This window comes from Mytilus californianus, unplaced genomic scaffold (genome assembly GCF_021869535.1).
Source record: "Mytilus californianus isolate M0D057914Y unplaced genomic scaffold, xbMytCali1.0.p SCAF_6, whole genome shotgun sequence".
NCBI classification, from domain to species: Eukaryota; Metazoa; Mollusca; class Bivalvia; order Mytilida; family Mytilidae; genus Mytilus; species Mytilus californianus.
In genome coordinates, this window is record NW_026262712.1 from 13797181 (window position 1) to 13820570 (window position 23390).

The 23390-nt window shown below is 33.7% G+C and overlaps 2 long non-coding RNA genes across 3 annotated transcripts in view; both read left to right on the forward strand.

Moving 5' to 3' along the window:
• LOC127704406 (uncharacterized) overlaps window positions 1–23390 on the forward strand; it is a 29792-nt gene continuing 6402 nt past the window's right edge. Inside the window, exon 1 of one of the 2 annotated variants that reach the window (XR_007983263.1) lies at window positions 1–21. This is a non-coding gene — a long non-coding RNA (uncharacterized LOC127704406). Of the gene's footprint in view, window positions 22–12490; window positions 12512–23390 lie in introns of those variants that run through there. The other variant, XR_007983265.1, reaches the window with a different exon arrangement.
• On the forward strand, window positions 15939–17066 carry LOC127704408 (uncharacterized). Its single transcript, XR_007983267.1, has 2 exons — window positions 15939–16057; window positions 16932–17066. It is a non-coding gene; the product is annotated as an uncharacterized LOC127704408 (long non-coding RNA).

Below are 23390 nucleotides of genomic sequence, written 5' to 3' on the forward strand. Positions count from 1 at the left end.
TAACGGATTCAGAAATCAAAGGTAAGCATTACTTAACAAATTATTTGATACACTTTCTTTTTGTTGCTGCTTAGTTTGTATGTTCTTTTGTCACCATGTGAAAAATTAAGATTCTTTACCCTTTTGTGTGCTCTCTTTTCCCTAAACTAGGCCAAAATTCCATTCATTTCGGTTGTCAATATTTACCCCTCCTAAGAATATGGTTTTCCGTTTATTTTTTTGTTTCGTCGAACAAATGCATGACATACTTCTCATTTGCCGTTTCAGTAGTTTGCAGGATTATAAATCATGGGGACAGTTTAGGATCTAAAAAAGGTATAAATTCATACTATAATTCGCAAGTTGCAATACAGAAATGCAATTCATTTCCGTTTTCAAGAAAAATAAGTTCCGTACTTCAACTTTTCTTTTCTTTTATTGAAGTTTTTAATGTGATAACTCGTAAAAGATAGTCTGTTGTTATTTATGTGTTGTTGTCATTTTGTTTATTTTCTTTTGTTTCCTATTCTGGCATCGGACTCGGACCTCTCTTAGACTGAGTTTTGCTGTGCGTACTGTTGTGCGTTTGTTTTTTCTACATTGGCTAGGTGTGTGGGGGGAGGGTTAGGGTCTCAGGAGGCATGTTTGGCCCCGCCGCATTTTGGCGGCTGTCCCGGGTCGGGGGCCTCTGGCCTTTGTTGGTCTTGTGTCATTTTTAATTTTAGTTTCTTGTGTATAGTTTGGAGTTTGGTGTGGCGTCCGTTGTCGCTGGGCTGGTGTACATATTTGTTGGGGGCCGGCTGAGGGACGCCTCCGGGTGCGGGAGTTTCTCGCTGCGTTGGGGACCCATTGGTGGCTTTCGGCTGTTGTCTGCTCTATGGTCGGGTTGTTGTCTCTTTGACACATTCCCCATTTCCATTCTCAATTTTAAATGTTTACATTCTCCTAAGACTTTATTTTTAAATTTATTGATTTAGTTCCCATTAAGTTAAGATAATCATGTGTTTTAACTTCATAATGTTTTCAATATATATTGTACTATCTGTAGCTTCAACACAAGCTTGACTTTTTATTATTATTTTTTTAAAAGAGAAATAAACACTATTTTTGACATTCTTTCAAATAATTCGGTAACATTTGTTCATTGCCATAAAAAACCTTAGGCAAACAACATTGTATGACAACATGGACAATGCAGTCGACTTAAAGGGTGACATACCAAACATGGTTAGTTCATTTGACATTGACAGGTAATGAACCTGAATTTCCACTGTGCGTTCAACATCCGTCTATGATTCAGTCTGGTCTAGTGGCTTGCAAATGTCCAGAACAAATCTACTACTATTACATTTTATGTAATTCACGTCAATCGTAGGAAATGTGTGCTACTACTCTGACTTAAAGCCTCGTAACTAGTCTGATGGGTTACAAGGTAACATTTCACAAGAACAGCTGTTATATTTGTGATATTTCAAAGTTTACAGTATTTTTACGTTTGCGTTCTGCATGCAGAGAAAGAAACACAATTACCTAATCGAATCCGTTTATTTGAACATGAGATAACCTTAGCAATTCTTTACTAATTCATTTGTAGTCGTTAGGTTATAATAGCGATAAGCATAAAGCAATCGTTTTATTGTCAAACTATAAAAATATATTCACACTAATCTAGTGAATATTGCGATATTCCTAAGTGTGGTTGTCTCTATATACATTATGATATTACCCCTGAGTCAAACAGGGATTATAACAGGGATTATAACAGGGATTAGATTATTCGTCTTGAGAAGGAAATAGACAGCTTATCGTTATCACATGATTCGGGGCACAATTTTAGAACTGTGTAATTCCTATTAATTCAAAGTTTGCTTATTTACATTTAATGTATTTACCCTATCACATTCCTAAATATAAGTAACGTTTTACTTCATGAACTTGTTGGAAGGAATTTTAACTTATCGGTCTTTACATGACCCCATTGTTTACTGAGATCGCCCCCAGTTTTTGGTGGGGTTCGTGTTGCTTCGTCTTTAGATTTCTATGTTTTGTCATCTGTACTATTATTTGTCTGTTTGTCTTTTAATTTTTGGCCATGGCGTTGTCAGTTTGTTTTCGATCTATGAGTTTGACTGTCCGTCTGGTATCTTTCGTCCCTCTTTTAGATGATGACACTTGAGAATGAAGCGGTTCTGTATCACAAGTACATGTTTTAAATTTATAACATTAACCTTATTTTAGTTTTCCTAGTAAAATGACTTTCTTCCTTGACGCTTAGCTTATTTATACATACATCTAGAAAATAAGATGTCGATAGTCGAACTCAAAAGTAACCTTTCTATCCCATTTCAATCGCTGACGATTGATCTGTAACTTGAACACATGATACGTGGCAGGTGGGTCGATTCCATGATTACACCGGCGAGTTTCAGAAAAGATATGAAGCGAACAGAGGAATATCTCGTCGTTGTCAAAACTTCGAAACAGGTTTTTTGATTGCCTCCTTGTCGTTATTTATTGTTTATCGTTTCCCTTAAGGCTGAACTGTATTCTAATGATATGAAAGTAATTTATTTCCAAACTTTGAACAAGCTATAAACAACTACCAACATTCGATAATATGGTTTTATTCATTGTTTTATTAAATTTTGCCTGTTTTATTCAAATAAAATTAGTTCTAACTATTAAATGTCTGCCATGCTGTAATTTATGGAAATGGTTAACTAGTCTTATCTTTTTACAGAAATTAACTAAGATATTAAAAAAAAAAATGAAGTCATTGATCGTTCTGTGCTGCGTTGTGAGTGTAAGCTTGGCCTTCCCAGGGATGTTTCCAGATGTCAAAAGAAGAGAAACCACACCAAGTGTTGCCGAAGCCATTAAAAAGACTACTTCTGTACGTACAAGTCAAATACAATGACATTCTTTTCTAGGGGTAGGTAGGTACTTGCAGTTAAGAAAAGTATGGCAATAGTGTCAAAATTACTTAATTTAAAAAAAAACAATTAATTTAGTAAACGTAACAACCAGTCATGAAGTGCTTTTTAAAAATATCTTGTTGTAATGCAGATATCATTTTCGTTTTAGTCAAAAGTATCAATGAATATTAATAAAATTGAAAGATAAGTCGAATTCACCCACGGCATTTATTCTAAATATGAGCTTTAACGGTAAAACTATATTGGAGATCAAAGGACAAATATTATTTCAAAATGCCTTATAGTTGATCGCGTTTTTCTTTTCATGCCTTATTTGTTTTTCTTTGGTTTTGCGGACGTTTGCTCTTGAACTGATGATGGTTATTCAAAACACAATGCTATGCAGACTAAAATATATAAATATACGGAGTTTTTCTTAATTCAAATTTTGCATTCCAGATGGTGAATAAGAGAACAACTGAAAAAAGAACTGATTCCGTGCAACTGGCTTTTCGGTGGATAGACGCTAACCGCAATGGTCACATCAGTAACAACGAATTTTCTACTTTTTATGCTAATGCTAATATTCCTGGTCTCATATACAGCAAATCCGAGTGGTCAACTATGTTCAACCAAGCAATGACTCTCATTGACACAAATGGAAATAATCAATTGGAAATTGGAGGTATGTGTATTGCCTTGTTTATCTCAGGCTATAAAAGGGGTTGATTCAGGAGTCAAAATCTTTACTTCAGAAAGCATTATTCTTTTAAAATAAAAACGAATACAAAAAAAATGTAATCGCCTTTTCTGCAGTCTATTCGCTTGTCTTTGTGGTCATATTTGTCGTTTAGATTACACTTTATAACTTTCGTGACTCCGAAGCGCTTTTCTGGATTTACACAGGAACGCTTAAACCCAAATCTTTGAAAGCCAAGTTTGACAAATACCTAAAAACTACAAATCCAATAAAAGTGTAGCCAAATTACAATATTACAGTTATAGCTTGGATAATTAACAAACTTTGTTAACAAAAAGAAATGAAGACAAAAAATGCAGCTTAAAGAAAACCGTGTTATTAAAGACAATAATTGTTTTGTGTATTGCAGTGAACTAAATATCTAGTATGTACTGTACCATCATTCAGTAGATTTGTATATATCTGAACGGCATATTGCGTTGGCATATTGAAAGAAGAGAGAAAATGATACCAAGGGGGCAATCAAAGTAAAAAAAAGACAACATCATGGCCAAAAGAAATACTCATGACATAACAATAACAATGAACACCCATTCAAAACTATTGAAGAACCTTTCTAGTCTTGAAGGGTAAGCTGTTCCTGCATTCGTCATGCTGCTCATGGCAAGTAAAACTTGATAAATCTTATCGGGAATATTATAATCGGGAAAAGAGAACGGCATCATGGCAAAGGAGTTTACAATCTACTAATTCGAAATATATATGTACAGCTTTTAGTTGTTTTGTTTAGTTTTTTAATAGGCAAATGAATTAAAATCAAACTTTTTTCAAACAGATTAATTTTTATTTCAGAATTTCGTACATTAGCAAATATGGGAATGGGAAAATAGAGAAAAGGTTTCATCAACTGAGCACTACCTTCAACTTTAACTAGTACACCGTCTGCAGATTTGAAAAAAAAATCATTAAAAGTCTCGTGTATGTTTTTTTCTTTTTGTCTTATAAATTGTAAAAATGATAAGATGACCTTTTTTTCATTTCAATGAAAGATATCGAATAATACATATGTCCTTACGGAATAAAAAAGCAAACATGACGATCATCAATAGGTTTCTGTCTATGGATTTTATATACATTTAGTTACTATGAAACTGCTATTCTATTACTCATTTTTATTGCGAATACTGAGAAAAAAATAGTAATTATGTGCTATATTCGTTTGTTTATTTAACTGTATCAAATATAGATTTTATTTTGCTCAAGAAAATAGTTTTACGTTCGTGACGCCCTCATTTAAATACGAACTTTTACCATTGCTGTGAAATTAAGAGACAATAATTCTTGTCTTTCATTTTTGCTTATGTACTTTGTCTATATACCATTTTTGGTTTCTTTGTTGAAACAGTGATTTGTTTTTAAAGTGATTAAGATTACAATGTTGACTGTTGTACCCCAATTTTTGACGTTTTTACATATTATGTCTGTTTGTTTTGCTCACACATTGTTGTCAATATAATGGAATTCAATGCGACTGTCATACAAGTGAGAGGTTTTGCTAGCTACAAAACATGGTTTAATCCACCATTTTCTACATAAGGAAATGCCTGTACCAAGTCAGGAATATGACAGTTGCTTTCCATTCGTTAGATGTGTTTGAGCTTTTGATTTTGCCATTTTATAATGGACTTTCCATTTTGATTTTCCCTTGGAGTTCGGTATTTATGTTATTATACTTTTGACTCAAACAAAAACATATATCATCAGTAAATTGCAAATTTAATGGTGTCTCTTGACGAATGGTGTGATAAAAGTATTTTTGTTCCTCACTGAATCCCTAACATCAACGAAAAATTTACTCAAAACGCTTTCTATACGTTTACTCTAAAATGTATACAAACATGCAGATTATTACATATTTATAGAATCGTATTCAGATTTTAAAACAGAGAAATTGTCAATTAAGCATTGAAGTATATAAATTATTATCCTCGGCTTAGTATATTTCTAGGATTTTGATTGCTTAACGCACGTTGTTACAAAACCCATAGCCCCTGGGTGTTGCTAAATCATATCCCCGGACGTTGCTACCCATTACATCGGGGAATTTCACGCGCGTTTTCCTTAGTTCCATGGTTGTTCCTTATGAAATATCGAATTCTGTAGATTTTCCATGATGTCTGTATAATTAAATACTTAATCCAGTAACGATTTTATCTTATTATATCGATTATTTTAGTAAATGCATCACTATGCAGCCACATTGTCAATGAATGGTACTACTGACCTAGCTATGCAAATGACCCACGTTGACGTCACACCGTTTATGATGTAACTCGCACAACATTGCGCGCCAAATTCGACCCATTTCAGTTTCTCTGTCTCTTGTTTAAACACGTCTTATATTTGTCTACCTGCAGGGTTCTACCAAAGGTAGTACCCTACACCCCGTTAAAAATATGTCAAATTCCCAAATTTCAATAAAAGATATTTAAAAAATGAAAAAAAAACGTTGCTTTCACGTTAAACTTTGTGGTCGAATTTCTCTAAATATCGCCAGATTTAGACTAAGACCGGGGATAAATTCGTTATCTTCGTTCATATCCGTAGATATGGATAATTTAACACCCTTCAGTACCCTGTACACCCTTCGGCTGCGCCTCAGGGTGAACTTGAATACTTCAGGGTGTTAAAATATCCATATAGACGGATATGAAAGTAGATAACTTATAATATACTACCAATCAGGTTTCTAAAAATATTCTTCGTTTAAAATGTGTTTGACTTAAATAAACAGCCGAGCGATCATAATCTATTCAAGATTGATCATACCCAGATAAGAAGGCACACATCAGTTATTATACACAGTTAACGCGAAGGTACCCAAATTGCACCTATTTTGACAGTTTTCTTACCTACATTTATTTATGACCCAGACAAAATTTTCCATTCTGTGTTTGTTTTGTACATGTATTCTTATTTACTATATAGTTCCATTAATTTAATTTGAATCCATATTAAATCATCGAAAAATGGGTTTGAACCGACCTCCAAACGATCCATGATTCTGTAATATGGAGTACCCAAATTGCATCTATGCTTAGATTTACTTTGTAGACGTCGCATGGCGACGTTTCCGTGGATTTTACTTTTTCAGTGAACACTTCATCTGTTGATACATACTGTGAACGTTTTGTGTATATTCAAATATATTTACATCTGTCGGAAGACGTGCATAATGTCAAATCATGAAAGTATAAATTGTTTAGTCTCTAAGAAAACATGCAGGATTTCCACTGCTATTTTTACTAAATGAGTGCAATTTGGGTACTGTGACATTATAAAAGAGAGGCGAAAGATACCAGATGACAGTCAAACTCATAAGTCGAAAATAAACTGACAACGCCATGGATAAAAAAGAAAAAGACCAACAGACAAACAATAGTACACAAAAAACATTATAGAAAACAAAAGACTGAGCAATATAATATAATGCTTATGATAAAGTGACTAGAGATTATCATGAAAGGTACCAGACTTATAACTTCAAAATATTCACATTTCATGACCTAGAACCAAAAAAGTTTGAAGACGAAATAAACTTGGTAAATCAAGTTTATTAAAAAAAAACGATCATTGAATATTAAAAAAACCATATGTACCTAAATGATATATATCAACACAGTGGGAAAACAAATAAGAAGGAAAACAAGGACAAAGAACGGAATACACACTTGCTAGCCTGATATAGACTCAGCTTCGAGTTATGGGGTGCAGTGTTGGGGGTGATAATAGTTTATCGCTTACTCCTTGTACCTTGTGATGTTTTAGTCCTTCATTCATATGACCTCTTTGCATTAACTTTTATATCGGATAGTAAAGGCACTAGGTCAACTAAATTTGTGGGGTCTTCATGTCCATCTGATAGGGCCAATCTCACATTGACAACATTTCCATGTTTTATTGGACAACGTTACGTTAACATTATTAGGTTCGTTTGTCCGATAGTATAGCCAATAGATCAATATATTTTGTAAATGAATTTAGGCAACAGTTTTTTACCGATGTTCAAAAATTATAAATCGATTACGCAGATGAAAATCAAGGTATAAAACAAAAACTGTGAGAACAGCATAAACTCCAAAATCAATGAAACCTAATTCGTTGACAGGGTGAGCGTCACCTTCTATGCATGCATCACCCCCCAGGCGAATCCACAATAAGTCAAAATGTCATAGTCTGGAATAGGAAACATGGTCGGTAAAATTACAAATCACACGACTATTCTGATATTTGAAGATGTAACACAGCAAAAACTTGCGTCATTAATCTGTCGGCGCAGTTTTTGGTGTAAGGAACAAACACATTTTGGTGAATTCCGTATAGAGTGAACATACACGAGCGCAACGTATTACTTGAGAAATACAAACGCCATACGATGGAACAGAGGGTATGTTACTCATGCATAGCTCTGATTCCTTGTCCGGGTTTGGTTTTACTTTTGGTAAAATTTGGTTTGGTCAGCTCTTCGACTTTTGTTTAACAATGTTAAAGATTTTGGACTTTCAAATATCAAGCATCACTGAAGTGACATAAATTGTAGAAATGCGCATCTGCTGCAGTAAAATTGGTACCGTTAATTCTATTACTGCTAAAATGGGAGATTGAATTAGTCCATTTGTGTAAATATCGGGGAAACGTTTCAGAGTTTCAGATTCAAACACTCACTGAAATTTGACTATAAGGTGACAGGACATCATCAATTTATCTGAATGTGAAATAGTAGAACTTTGCAACATACTACAAAGTTTTGTTTTTGTTATTAGTTTGTATGAATTTTGCTTCAGAAAGTACAGAGACAATTTGGACAGTAGGGTTGCACAGTTAGCACCCATTGGAAAACGGTAAGTTGAATGCCAATCAACCAAACTCAACAAATATCGCTACGTCTTGCATTTTGATGATATTGTTTTTGGATAATTTGCGGTTGGAATCAGTGTGACTCTTCACAAAGTAAGATTCACCATGAGCTACCAAAAAGGACAATTCACCATGACCTACCAAAAAGGACCTTTTCGATGAACATATAAGTTGATTTATCAATTGAGCAAGGACATTAGTAGTGTAGAGTGCGGAAAATCAAAAGTTTTGATATTATTGCAAAATAAGTTTGTAAGTATTTATCTGTCTTCTCAATTTCTTAATTAAATGATACATAAGTGATCACGAACATGTTTAACTCCGCCACATTCTTTATCTGTCTGTCCCAAGTCGGTAGCCTGTAAGGCTGTCGTTGCTTTCTGTTTGTGATATTAGTATTCCATAAATTGAATTGTTATAAACTAGGCCGTTAGTTTTCTGGTTTAATTTTTTTCAAATTTTCTTCTCGGTGTCTTTTATAGCTGACTATACGGTATGGGTTTTTCTCATTATTGTAGGCCGTACGGTGACCTATAATTCCTTACTTCCATGTAATTTAAATTGTTATGGATAGTTGTTTTAATGGCATTCTTACGATTTTTTCTTTATTTTTATGATAGCAATATAACAACAAACACACATAAGAAGAAAAAAAAAAAAAGAAAATGAAACCAAAGCCCAATGATATGACACAAAATACTATTCGATGCGACAAGTAATACAAGTAGTCTCTTTGACCTTTATATAAGTCCACAATAAAGGCATTACTAAATGAATTAAAACTTGAGTAAAGTATGGATTTAATTAAGTGTTCAAACATGTACATTAATGAGTTTGTCATGGTTTCCTGAATCATTACAAAAAGAGACCGAATAATGCCACAAAACACACGAAAATAGAATATCCGTTTCACAGATGATACCGGATATGTTCCTAATGTCGTAACTACAATCCCGTCCCCCTTTTCCCGAATGTGACCTACCGAATTAGACTTATTACCGGGTTTGTACTAACCTGAGCAACACGACGAGTGCCACATGTGGGGCAGGATCTGCTTACCCTTCCGGAGCACCTGAGATCACCCCCAGTTTTTGGTTGGGTTCGTGTTGCTCAGTCTTTAGTTTTCTATGTTGTGTTTTGTGTACTATTATTTGTCTGTTGGTCTTTTTCTTGTTTAGCCATGGCGTTATCAATTTATTTTCGACTCATGAGTTTGAATGTCCCTCTGGTATCTTTCGCTTCTCTTTTCTCAATCAAGCAATGTCAAAATTTTTGATAATACTTGGTCATGTATAAATGTTGAAAAAATAATATGATATCATGAAAAAAAGAAAAAAAACATAGCATTATAGAAAAACAAAGGATATGGGTATTCATCCATGACACATTTGCTGTGCATTAGTACAGCAAAAAACACACAAACAACGAAGGAATAGCGCTTTTATTGCTGTTCTTACTCTCAAAGTCACAAAGCCTTCAACACGGTGCAAAAATAAATAATAAAAGTCTCTTACCTCACTGCAAGTTTATGAATGCCCCTAACATGCCTAACACCGGCTTGAGCGGAATTTTTTGCAAAATTATTTGGATAGACTTTGTAAGATGTTACACCACCAAATCGGGCCTTGTCCCCTCTCATAAATTAAGTTGATAATATAAATTACTTACACAGAAACTTGTATTTTTCATACACAGTAATAATTCATTTGTGTCTTGTTTCATGCAGTTACAGTTATATTTTTGTTGTAACTGGATAATGATTTCTAAAGTTTAAATTCAGATTAATTAGTGAGTTTGTTTATTTTTACTTTATACCTGAGCCGTAGGGCGTATTAAAACCTGAACGCATCAGAAAAGAATATCTCACTTTAATGGGGTCGCTAAAATAGGATTCAAATCCTGAAAATCCTAGCAGAAAATGATATTTTTTGACGGTTTATAAGTCAGATAATGCATATTATTAGGTTTTTTCTAGTCGTATAACACACCTCGGGGCGTCAATATTTCCAAAAGATTTTTTGATCAATCTTGACACTCCTCGGTGTGTTATACGACAAGAAAAATCTTTAAATATGCATTATCTAAATACAATGTCAAGTATATTAATCGCTAAATTTATGAAACGGTCAATAATATGATTGTCTTTTTGTTTCGTTTCAGAATACTGTAATTTTTTTTTATCTTCTGGAACGAAGAAATGAGGAAAGGACTGCCTTTAGTACTGCCTTGAACGTTTAACATTGGCTATATTTTTATTGTCATTTTTGGTTGTATCAGAGATTTCTGAAAAAGAATTTTAAATATTTAGACTTTGAGCATCACTGAAGAGACATTAGTTGTCGGAATGCGCATTTGGTAACATTGGTACCGTTCATTTGATTAACAAAGACAATTTGCTTACAATGTGTGTAGATATTTATTATTAAATAAATTTCAGGTTTAAATAGTGTAAATGAAAATAACTCTTTAGTGATTTGTGTTTCTGAAGCGCTATTATTGATTTATCTTCATCGGGAACGCTCAAACCCAAGCATTTGAAAGCCAAGTATGTATAAGACTTAAACACATAAAGAACTATACCATTAAAAGGGACAAAAAAAATTGCCAAATTTATGTAAAGTCAACTTTGTCTGAATGAGTTGGAACCTTAGTTTCTTAATAATTTTATTAATTTATTAATGGAAATTTGCGAAACATTTGTTATAAATCATATCAGTACCTAGGCACTGACTGGTGAGCTAAGGGTACTCTATGGGACTAGCACTCCATCAGCATAGACAACGACCCAGTGCTAGTAAATGATGCAAACAAAATTGATTAATTCCGTCCGTCGGGAGCGATTTTCTGAAATAACCTTAACCAAAAATACTCAAACCTAAACATTTGAAAGCCAAAATGTATGAGAGCATACAAGTGAAGAGCTATATGACCAAAACGGATCTAGCTACTTGTCAGATAAAGTAAAATAAAAGGGGAGACCAAACTACCTGTAAGATTAAGTAAAAAATAAACATGTATCAAACATTCTTACTGATTTAAATGCTTATTTCATACTGATCAGAATTCAAGCATATTGTTCAAACTTGGGTAGTATCATCAACCGAGAATATCAGTTCTATCACATCAAATTTAGAATGGTTTTAAACTGTTACCATTGGTTGATGGAACAACTTTTTAGGGATCCGTAAATGTCTTTCGAAAGGTAAAATTCTGACCCTTCATTTTAAATCCTCTTTTTTCCAGCGCCACTCATATAATTTTTGCCCTTTATCCAGATCAATCCTCTTTATATTTCTTACGTTTTTGATTTGATGTTAAATAAATACAATAGGTTTGGTTTAATATGGTGTATATGACACTTGTATATTCTTCTGTCTTTAACACGAACATAATTGCGCATGGAGGCTAAGCATTTGCCGAATAACCAATCGGGTCTTATAACATTATATTTTATTCGAGCCAAGAGATGAAACTGTTTGCTAAATCATATCAACGCTATGCCACTACCTAGATGACAAGCACACCAGCTTTGCAGGTAACTCTCCATAGGAAAGTTTGACTACCTACCAAAATACATTACTCTAACTCCTTTTCAACAAGTCATATGTCTTGTTCCTGAATTATGTGCGTGAGGGAAGAAGCACAATTACCAAATAATGTAATGAAATATCCCATGACATGAAATCGGGTTTTTTTTTAAGGAAAAACCTGATACGCGGGTTGTATCACAGTAACCTTAAACAAAGTCATTATTTTTATCTGATTGAAATTACCTGTTTAAATTTGAAAACATAATATAAATTATTATTTATTATTGGAATTTATCTTGTAATTTTGATTATTTCCGCAGTTTAAGAACTATTATTGTCCATTTTTTACCTTCATTATTCTAGTCATTAACATTTAACTAAAAGATTTGATGAACTTGATAATCATGTCACTTTGTATAAAACCTAGATAGTCTCACCTCTGTCACTCATAACGGATTCAGAAATCAAAGGTAAGCATTACTTAACAAATTATTTGATACACTTTCTTTTTGTTGCTGCTTAGTTTGTATGTTCTTTTGTCACCATGTGAAAAATTAAGATTCTTTACCCTTTTATGTGCTCTCTTTTTCCTTAACTAGGCCAAAATTCCATTCATTTCGGTTGTCAATATTTACCCCTCCTCAGAATATGGTTTTCCGTTTATTTTTTGGTTTCGTCGAACAAATGCATGACATACTTCTCATTTGCCGTTTCAGTAGTTTGCAGGATTATAAATCATGGGGACAGTTTAGGATCTCAAATAGGTATAAATTCATACTATAATTCGCAAGTTGCAATACAGAAATGCAATTTATTTCCATTTTCAAGAAAAATAAGTTCCGTACTCCAACTTTTCTTTTCTTTTATTGAAGTTTTTAATGTGATAACTCATAAAAGATAGTATGTTGTTATTTATGTGTTGTTGTCATTTTGTTTATTTTCTTTTGTTTCCTATTCTGGCATCGGACTCGGACTTCTCTTAGACTGAGGTTTGCTGTGCGTACTGTTGTGCGTTTGTTTTTTCTACATTGGCTGGGTGTGTGGGGGAGGGTTAGGGTCTCAGGAGGCATGTTTGGCCCCGCCGCATTTTGGCGCCTGTCCCGGGTCGGGGGCCTCTGGCCTTTGTTGGTCTTGTGTCATTTTTAATTTTAGTTTCTTGTGTATAGTTTGGATTTTGGTGTGGCGTCCGTTGTCGCTGGGCTGGTGTACATATTTGTTGGGGGGCCGGCTGAGGGACGCCTCCGGGTGCGGGAGTTTCTCGCTGCGTTGGGGACCCATTGGTGGCCTTCGGCTGTTGTCTGCTCTATGGTCGGGTTGTTGTCTCTTTGACACATTCCCCATTTCCATTCTCAATTTATAATGTTTACATTCTCCTAAGACTTTATTTTTAAATTTATTGATTTAGTTCCCATTAAGTTAAGATAATCATGTGTTTTAACTTCATAATGTTTTCAATATATTGAACTATCTGTAGCTTCAACACAAGCTTGACTTTTTATTATTATTTTTTTAAAAGAGAAATAAACACTATTTTTGACATTCTTTCAAATAATTCGGTAACATTTGTTCATTCATAAATAACCTTAGGCAAACAACATTGTATGACAACATGGACAATGCAGTCGACTTAAAGGGTGAAATACCTAACATGGTTAATTCATTTGACATTGACAGGTAATGAACCTGAATTTCCACTGTGCGTTCAACATCCGTCCATGATTCAGTCTGGTCTAGTGGCTTGCAAATGTCCACAACAAATCTACTACATTTTATGTAATTCACGTCAATCGTAGGAAAGGTGTGCTACACCTCTGACTTATAGCCTCGTAACTAGTCTGATGGGTTACAATGTAACATTTCACAAGAACGGCTGTTATATTTGTGATATTTCGAAGTTTACAGTATTTTTACTTTTGCGTTCTGCAAGCGGAGAAAGAAACACAATTACCTAATCGAAGCCGTTTATTTGAACATGAGATAACCTTAGCAATTCTTTACTAATTCATTTGTAGTCGCTAGGTTATAGCGATAAGCATAAAGCAATCGTTTTATTGTCAAACTATAAGAATATATTCACACTAATCTAGTGAATATTGCGATATTCCTAAGTGTGGTTGTCTCTATATACATTATGATATTACCCCTGAGTCGAACAGGGATTATAACAGGGATTATAACAGGGATTAGATTATTCTTCTTGAGAAGGAAATAGACAGCTTATCGTTATCACAAGATTCGGGGCACAATTTTAGAACTGTGTAATTCCTATTAATTCAAAGTTTGCTTATTTACATTTAATGTATTTACCCTATCACATTCCTAAATATAAGTAACGTTTTACTTCATGAACTTGTTGGAAGGAATTTTAACTTATCGGTTTTTACATGACCCAATTGTTTACTGAGATCGCCCCCAGTTTTTGGTGGGGTTCGTATTGCTTCGTCTTTAGTTTCCATGTTGTGTCATCTGTACTATTATTTGTCTGTTTCTCTTTTAATTTTTGGCAATGGCGTTGTCAGTTTGTTTTCGATCTATGAGTTTGACTGTCCGTCTGGTATCTTTCGTCTCTCTTTTGGATGATGACACTTGAGAATGAAGCGGTTCTGTATCACAAGTAAATGTTTTAAATTTATAACATTAACCTTATTTTAGTTTTCCTAGTAAAATGACTTTCTACCTTGACGCTAAGCTTATTTATACATACATCTAGAAAATAAGCTGTCGATAAGTCGAACTCAAAAGTAACCTTTCTATCCCATTTCAATCGCTCACGATGGATCTGTAACTTGAACACATGATACGTGGCAGGTGGGTCGATTCCATGATTACACCGGCGAGTTTCAGAAAAGATATGAAGCGAACAGAGGAATATCTCGTCGTTGTCAAAACTTCGAAACAGGTTTTTTGATTGCCTGCTTATCGTTATTTATTGTTTATCGTTTCCCCAAGGCTGAACTGTATTCTAATGATATGAAAGTAATGTATTTCCAAACTTTGAACACGCTATAAACAACTACCAACATTCGATAATATGGTTTTATTCATTGTTTTATTAAATTTTGCCAGTTTTATTCAAATAAAATTAGTTCTAACTATTAAATATCTGTCATGCCGTAATTTATGGAAATGGTTAACTAGTCTTATCTTTTTACAGAAATTAACTAAGATATTTAAAAAAAAAAATGAAGTCATTGATCGTTCTGTGCTGCGTTGTGAGTGTAAGCTTGGCCTTCCCAGGGATGTTTCCAGATGTCAAAAGAAGAGAAACCACACCAAGTGTTGCCGAAGCCATTAAAAAAAACTACTTCTGTACGTACAAGTCAAATACAATGACATTCTTTTCTAGGGGTAGGTAGGTACTTGCAGTTAAGAAAAGTATGGCAATAGTGTCAAAATTACTTAATTTCAAAAAAACAAATTAATTTAGTAAACGCAACAACCAGTCATGAAGTGCTTTTTAAAAATATCTTGTTGTAATGCAGATATCATTTTCGTTTTAGTCAAAAGTATCAATTAATATTAATGAAATTGAAAGATAAGTCGAATTCACCCACGGCATATATTCTAAATATGAGCTTTAACGGTAAAACTATATTGGAGATAAAAGGACAAACACTATTTCAAAATGCCTTATAGTTGATCGCGTTTTTCTTTTCATGCCTTATTTGTTTTTCTTTAGTTTTGCGGTCGTTTGCTCTTGAACTGATGATGGTTATTCAAAACACAATGCTATGCAGACTAAAATATATAAATATACGGAGTTTTTCTTAATTCAAATTTTGCATTCCAGATGGTGAATAAGAGAACAACTGAAAAAAGAACTGATTCCGTGCAACTGGCTTTTCGGTGGATAGACGCTAACCGCAATGGTCACATCAGTAACAACAATTGTTCTACTTTTTATGCTAATGCTAATATTCCTGGTCTCATATACAGCAAATCCGAGTGGTCAACTATGTTCAACCAAGCAATGACTCTCATTGACACAAATGGAAATAATCAATTGGAAATTGGAGGTATGTGTATTGCCTTGTTTATCGCAGGCTATAACATGGGGTATCTTGATTCAGGAGTCAAAATCTTTACTTCAGAAAGCATTATTCTTTTAAAATAAAAACGAATACAAAAAAAATGTAATCGCCTATTCTGAAGTCTATTCGCTTGTCTTTGTGGTCATATTTGTCGTTTGGATTACACTTTATAACTTTCGTGACTCCGAAGCGCTTTTCTGGATTTACACAGGAACGCTTAAACCCAAATCTTTGAAAGCCAAGTTTGACAAATACCTAATAACTACAAATCCGATAAAAGTGTAGCCAAATTACAATATTACAGTTATAGCTTGGATAATTAACAAACTTTGTTAACAAAAAGAAATGAAGACAAAAAAATGCAGCTTAAAGAAAACCGTGTTATTAAAGACGATAATTGTTTTGTGTATTGCAGTGAACTAAATATCTAGTATGTACTGTACCATCATTCAGTAGATTTGTATATATCTGAACGGCATATTGCGTTGGCATATTGAAAGAAGAGAGAAAATGATACCAAGGGGGCAATCAAAGTAAAAAAAAGACAACATCATGGCCAAAAGAAATACTCATGACATAACAATAACAATGAACACCCATTCAAAACTATTGAAGAACCTTTCTAGTCTTGAAGGGTAAGCTGTTCCTGCATTCTTCATGCTGCTCATGGCAAGTAAAACTTGATAAATCTTATCGGGAATATTATAATCGGGAAAAGAGAACGGCATCATGGCAAAGGAGTTTACAATCTACTAATTCGAAATATATATGTACAGCTTTTAGTTGTTTTGTTTAGTTTTTTAATAGGCAAATGAATTAAAATCAAACTTTTTTTCAAACAGATTAATTTTTATTTCAGAATTTCGTACATTAGCAAATATGGGAATGGGAAAATAGAGAAAAGATTTCATCAACTGAGCACTGCCTTCAACTTTAACTAGTACACCGTCTGCAGATTTGAAAAAAAAAAATAATCATTAAAAGTCTCGTGTATGTTTTTTTCTTTTTGTCTTATAAATTGTAAAAATGATAAGATGACCTTTTTTTCATTTCAATGAAAGATATCGAATAATACATATGTCCTTACGGAATAAAAAAGCAAACATGACGATCATCAATAGGTTTCTGTCTGTATTGATTTTATATACATTTAGTTACTATGAAACTGCTATTCTATTACTCATTTTTATTGCGAATACTGAGAAAAAAATAGTAATTATGTGCTATATTCGTTTGGTTATTTAACTGTATCAAATATAGATTTTATTTTGCTCAAGAAAATAGTTTTACTTTCGTGACACCCTCATTTAAATTCGAACTTTTACCATTGCTGTGAAATTAAGAGACAATAATTCTTGTCTTTCATTTTTGCTTATGTACTTTGTCTATATACCATTTTTGGTTTCTTTGTTGAAACAGTGATTTGTTTTTAAAGTGATTAAGATTACAATGTTGACTGTTGTACCCCAATTTTTGACGTTTTTACATATTATGTCTGTTTGTTTTGCTCACACATTGTTGTCAATATAATGGAATTCAATGCGACTGTCATACAAGTGAGAGGTTTTGCTAGCTACAAAACATGATTTAATCCACCATTTTCTACATAAGGAAATGCCTGTACCAAGTCAGGAATATGACAGTTGCTTTCCATTCGTTAGATGTGTTTGAGCTTTTGATTTTGCCATTTCCCTTGGAGTTCGGTATTTATGTTATTATACTTTTGACTCAAACAAAAACATATATCATCAGTAAATTGCAAATTTAATGGTGTCTCTTGACGAATGGTGTGATAAAAGTATTTTTGTTCCTCACTGAATCCCTAACATCAACAAAAAATTTACACAAAACGCTTTCTATACGTTTACTTTAAAATGTATACAAACATGCAGATTATTACATATTTATAGAATCGTATTCAGATTTTAAAACAGAGAAATTGTCAATTAAGCATTGAAGTATATAAATTATTATCCTCGGTTTAGTATATTTCTAGGAGTTTGATTGGTTAACGCACGTTGTTACAAAACCCATAGCCCCTGGGTGTTGCTAACCCATATCCCGGGACGTTGCTACCCATTACATCGGGGAATTTCACGCGCGTTTTCCTTAGTTCCATGGTTGTTCCTTATGAAATATCGAATTCTATAGATTTTCCATGATGTCTGTATAATTAAATACTTAATCCAGTAACGATTTTATCTTATTATATCGATTATTTGCACTCATTTTAGTAAATGCATCACTATGCAGCCACATTGTCAATGAATGGTACTACTGACCTAGCTATGCAAATGACCCACGTTGACGTCACACCGTTTATGATGTAACTCGCACAACATTGCGCGCCAAACTCGACCCATTTCAGTTTCTCTGTCTCTAGTTTAAACACGTCTTATATTTGTCTACCTGCAGGGTTCTACCAAAGATAGTACCCTACACCCCGTTGAAAATATGTCAAATTCCCAAATTTCAATAAAAGATATTTAAAAAATGAAAAAAAAAACGTTGCTTTCACGTTAAACTTTGTGGTCGAATTTCTCATAATATCGCCAGATTTAGACTAATTCGTTATCTACGTTCATATCCGTAGATATGGATAAATTAACACCCTTCAGTACCCTGTACACCCTTCGGCTGCGCCTCAGGGTGTACTTGAATACTTCAGGGTGTTAAAATATCCATATAGACGGATATGAAAGTAGATAACTTATAATATACTACCAATCTAAAAATATTCTTCGTTTAAAATGTGTTTGACTTAAATAAACAGCCGAGAGATCATAATCTATTCAAGATTGGTCATACCCAGATAAGAAGGCACACATCAGTTATTATACACAGTTAACGCGAAGGTACCCAAATTGCACCTATTTTGACAGTTTTCTTACCTACGTTTATTTATGACCCAGACAAAATTTCCCATTCTGTGTTTGTTTTGTACATGTATCCTTATTTACTATATAGTTCCATCAATTTAATTTGAATCCATATTAAATCATCGAAAAATGGGTTTGAACCGACCTCCAAACGATCCATGATTCTGTAATATGGAGTACCCAAATTACATCTATGCTTAGATTTACTTTGTAGACGTCGCATGGCAACGTTTCCGTGGATTTTACTTTTTTCAGTGAACACTTCATCTGTTGATACATACTGTGAACGTTTTGTGTATATTCAAATATATTTACATCTGTCGGAAGACGTGCATAATGTCAAATCATGAAAGTATAAATTGTTTAGTCTCTAAGAAAACATGCAGGATTTCCACTGCTATTTTTACTAAATGAGTGCAATTTGGGTACTGTGACATTATAAAAGAGAGGCGAAAGATACCAGATGACAGTCAAACTCATAAGTCGAAAATAAACTGACAACGCCATGGATAAAAAAGAAAAAGACCAACAGACAAACAATAGGACACAAAAAACATTATAGAAAACAAAAGACTGAGCAATATAATATAATGCTTATGATAAAGTGACTAGAGATTATCATGAAAGGTACCAGACTTATAACTTTAAAATATTCACATTTCATGACCTAGAATCAAAAAAGTTTGAAGACGAAATAAACTTGGTAAATCAAGTTAATTAAAAAAAAACGATCATTGAATATTCAAAAACCATATGTATCTAAATGATATATATCAACACAGTGGGAGAACAAATAAGAAGGAAAACAAGGACAAAGAAAAGAATACACACTTGCTAGCCTGATATAGACTCAGCTTCGAGTTATGGGGTGCAGTGTTGGGGGTGATAATAGTTTATCGCTTACTCCTTGTACCTTGTGATGTTTTAGTCCTTCATTCATATGACCTCTTTGCATTAACTTTTATATCGGATAATAAAGGCACTAGGTCAACTAAATTTGTGGGGTCTTCATGTCCATCTGATAGGGCCAATCTCACATTGACAACATTTCCATGTTTTATTGGTCAATGTTACGTTAACATTATTAGGTTCGTTTGTCCGATAGTATAGCCAATAGATCAATATATTTTGTAAATGAATTGAGGCAACAGTTTTTTGCCGATGTTCAAAAATTATAAATCGATTACGCAGATGAAAATCAAGGTATAAAACAAAAACTGTGAGAACAGCATAAACTCCAAAATCAATGAAACCTAATTTGTTGACAGGGTGAGCGTCACCTTCTATGGATGCATCACCCCCCAGGCGAATCCACAATAAGTCAAAATGTCATAGTCTGGAATAGGAAACATGGTCGGTAAAATTACAAATCACACGACTATTCTGATATTTGAAGATGTAACACAGCAAAAACTTGCGTCATTAATCTGTCCGCGCAGTTTTGGTGTAAGGAGCAAACATTCCGTATAGAGTGAACATACACGAGCGCAACGTATTACTTGAGAAATACAAACGCCATACGATGGAACAGAGGGTATGTTACTCATGCATAGCTCTGAATCCCTGTCCGGGTTTGGTTTTACTTTTGGTAAAATGTGGTTTGGTCATCTCTTCGACTTTTGTTTAACAATGTTAAAGATTTTGGACTTTCAAATATCAAGCATCACTGAAGTGACATAAATTGTAGAAATGCGCATCTGCTGCAGTAAAATTGGTACCGTTAATTCTATTACTGCTTACATGGGAGATTGAATTAGTCCATTTGTGTAAATATCGGGGAAACGTTTCAGAGTTTCAGATTCAAACACTCACTGAAATTTGACTCTAAGGTGACAGGACATCATCAATTTATCTGAAACATACTACAAAGTTTTGTTTTTGTTATTAGTTTGTATGAATTTTGCTTCAGAAAGTACAGAGACAATTTGGACAGTAGGATTGCACAGTTAGCACCCATTGGAAAACGGTAAGTTGAATGCCAATCAACCAAACTCAACAAATATCGCTACGTCTTGCATTTTGATGACATTGTTTTTGGATAATTTGCGGTTGGAATCAGTGTGACTCTTCACAAAGTAAGATTCACCATGAGCTAACAAAAAGGACGATTCACCATGACCTACCAAAAAGGACCTTTTCGATGAACAGATAAGTTGATTTATCAATTGAGCAAGGACATAAGTAGTGTAGAGTGCGGAAAATCAAAAGTTTTGATATTATTGCAAAATTGCAAAACAAGTTTTTAAGTATTTATCTGTCTTCTCAATTTCTTAATTAAATGATACATAATACAGTAAAGTTAATTGATACAATTCGTAACTTAACTAAGAGGAATATTCTCTGAAATACCTCAATTGGTTGATCTCCTTGTTTATTGGTGATTTTATATTTTTTGAATTGAAGAAAATCCAACCCTTACCTTTGATATTTTTTGTGTGTGCTGCGTACAGATCTAAAGAGTTGAGCCATTTACAACTGATTTTTACAGTTTTCTTATGTAGTGCTGTTACACTATTGTTCCATGTTAGAGGAGGGTTGAGTGATCACGAACATGTTTAACTCCGCCACATTCTTTATCTGTCTGTCCAAAGTCGGTAGCCTGTAAGGCTGTCGTTGCTTTCTGTTTGTGATATTAGTATTCCATAAATTGAATTGTTATAAACTAGGCCGTTAGTTTTCTGGTTTAATTTTTTTCAAATTTTCTTCTCGGTGTCTTTTATAGCTGACTATACGGTATGGGGTTTTCTCATTATTGTAGGCCGTACGGTGACCTATAATTCCTTACTTCCATGTAATTTAAATTGTTATGGATAGTTGTTTTAATGGCAATCTTACGATTTTTTCTTTATTTTTATGATAGCAATATAACAACGAACAACCATAAGAAGAAAAAAAAAAAAATGAAACCAAAGCCCAATGATATGACACAAAATACTATTCGATGCGACAAGTAATACAAGTAGTCTCTTTGACCTTTATATAAGTCCACAATAAAGGCATTACTAAATGAATTAAAACTTGAGTAAAGTATGGATTTAATTAAGTGTTCAAACATGTACATTAATGAGTTTGTCATGGTTTCCTGAATTATTACAAAAAGAGACCGAATAATGCCACAAAACACACGAAAATAGAATATCCGTTTCACAGATGATACCGGATATGTTCCTAATGTCGTAACTACAATCCCGTCCCCCTTTTCCCGAATGTGACCTACCGAATTAGACTTATTACCGGGTTTGTACTAACCTGAGCAACACGACGAGTGCCACATGTGGGGCAGGATCTACTTACCCTTCCGGAGCACCTGAGATCACCCCCAGTTTTTGGTTGGATTCGTGTTGCTCAGTCTTTAGTTTTCTATGTTGTGTTTTGTGTACTATTATTTGTCTGTTGGTCTTTTTCTTGTTTAGCCATGGCGTTATCAGTTTATTTTCGACTCATGAGTTTGAATGTCCCTCTGGTATCTTTCGCTTCTCTTTTCTCAATCAAGCAATGTCAAAATTTTTGATAATACTTGATCATGCATAAATGTTGAAAAAATAATATGATATCATGAAAAAAAGAAAAAAAAACATAGCATTATAGAAAAACAAAGGATATGGGTATTCATCCATGACACATTTGCTGTGCATTAGTACAGCAAAAAACACACAAACAACGAAGGAACAGCGCTTTTATTGCTGTTCTTACTCTCAAAGTCACAAAGCCTTCAACACGGTGCAAAAATAAATAATAAAGTTCTCTTACCTCACTGCAAGTTTATGACGGCCCCTAACATGCCTAACACCGGCTTGAGCGGAATTCTTTGCAAAATTATTTGGATAGACTTTGTAAGATGTTACACCACCAAATCGGGCCTTGTCTCCTCTCATAAATTAAGTTGATAATATAAATTACTTACACAGAAACTTGTATTTTTCATACACAGTAATAATTCATTTGTGTCTTGTTTCATGCAGTTACAGTTATATTTTTATTGTAACTGGATAATGATTTCTAAAGTTTAAATTTAGATTAATTAGTGAGTTTGTTTATTTTTACTTTATACCTGAGCCGTAGGGCGTATTAAAACCTGAACGTATCAGAAAAGAATATCTCACTTTAATGGGGTCGCTAAAATAGGATTCAAATCCTGAAAATCTTAGCAGAAAATGATATTTTTTGACGGTTTATAAGTCAGATAATGCATATTATTAGGTTTTTTCTAGTCGTATAACACACCTCGGGGCGTCAATATTTCCAAAAGATTTTTTGATCAATCTTGACACTCCTCGGTGTGTTATACGACAAGAAAAATCTTTAAATATGCATTATCTAAATACAATGTCAAGTATATTAATCGCTAAATTTATGAAACGGTCAATAATATGATTGTCTTTTTGTTTCCTTTCAGAATACTGTAATTTTTTTTATCTTCTGGAACGAAGAAATGAGGA